The sequence below is a fragment of the Tachyglossus aculeatus genome, chromosome 2, assembly GCF_015852505.1.
Source record: "Tachyglossus aculeatus isolate mTacAcu1 chromosome 2, mTacAcu1.pri, whole genome shotgun sequence".
Taxonomy (NCBI): Eukaryota; Metazoa; Chordata; class Mammalia; order Monotremata; family Tachyglossidae; genus Tachyglossus; species Tachyglossus aculeatus.
In genome coordinates, this window is record NC_052067.1 from 16,457,010 (window position 1) to 16,458,382 (window position 1,373).

Sequence of the window (1,373 nt, forward strand, 5' to 3'; positions counted from 1 at the left end):
ACTGTCACTTCCCTGGTGTGGGACCCTGGGCAGGTAATTTACTTTCTTGTGCCTCAGTTTCCTCATCAGTAAAATGAGAATTAAATGTCTGTCTTGTCTTATGCTGTCGAGTCATCTCTGACCCATAGCAACGCCATGGACACATCTCTATCAGAATGCTCCGCCTCCATCTGCAATCGTTCTGGGAGTGGATCCATAGAGTTTCCTTGGTAAATATATGGAAATGGTTGACCACTGCCTTCTTCCATGCAGTCAACTTGAGTCTCCGCCCTTGACTTTCCCCCATGCTGCTGCTGCACGGCATGGGTGAGTTTGAGTTGTCGCAGACTGCCTTCCGCTCTCTAGCCACTGGCCAAACTAAGAATGGAATGGGTAGGCCTCTGCTTGACTCTCCCTCCCATAGTCGAGACTGGTAGAGGACTGGAAATTCTCCAGGTGCGACCCTGAGAAGGGTAAATACCTTTACTCCCTATTTAGACCGTGAGCCCCATGTGGGACTCTGTGCTCTGTTTCATCTTATTATTATCTACTCCAGTGCTTAGTATGGTTCTTGGCAATCAATCAATCATATTTATTGAGTGCTTACTGTGTGCAGAGCACTGTACTAAACACTTGGGATTGTAGAAAACAGTAGAGTTGGTAGACATTATTCCTGCCCTCAAGAAGCTTACAATCTACTGGTGGAAACAAACCTTAAAATAAACTATAGCCTGGGGAAACAGCAGAATATATTTACATAAGTGCTGTGGGGCTGAGGGTGGAGTAAGTAACAAAGTGTTTAAGGGGTACAGACTAAAATGTGCATAGGCATTGCACAGAGGAAGATGTATAGGGTGAGGAAATAAGAGGTTAGTCTGGGGAGGTTTCTTAGAAGACATGATTTGCGAGAGTGCTGGTCTGTTAAATGGGAAGAAGGAGGGACTTCTAGGCCAGAGAGAGGATGTGATCAAGGGGTCAGTGGTGACAGAGAGGAGATAGAGGCACAACGTGTAGGTTGGTGTTAGAGGGTATAAAGTACGCAGGCCGGTTTGAGAATGGCCTAGTGGTTAAACCGTCCGCCTGGAAGTCAGGAGGACCTGAGTTCTAATCCCAAATTTGCCACCTGTTTGCTATGTGATCTTGGGAAAGTCACTTCACTTCACTGAGCTCCATTTACCTCATCTGAAAAATGGAGATTAAGACTGTGAGCCCCTTGTGCAACAGGGACTGTGTCCAAACTGATTAGGTTGTATCTACCCCAGCGCTTAGAAAGGTGCTTAATACGTAATAAGTGCTTAACAAATACCATAATGATAATAAAGTAGGAGAAGAACCAGGTAAAGTAGGAAGGAGAGAGTTGATAGCCTTAAAACCAATGGTGAGGAGTTTCTGTT

The 1,373-nt window shown here is 45.4% G+C and overlaps 1 non-coding gene across 1 annotated transcript; it reads right to left on the minus strand.

Annotated features, from left to right (window-relative positions):
* Nucleotides 1-315: 315 nt before the first annotated feature.
* On the minus strand, nt 316-453 carry LOC119924534. The gene has a single exon (XR_005449243.1). It is a non-coding gene; the product is annotated as a small nucleolar RNA SNORA7 (small nucleolar RNA).
* Between the last annotated feature and the right edge of the window lie 920 nt (nt 454-1,373).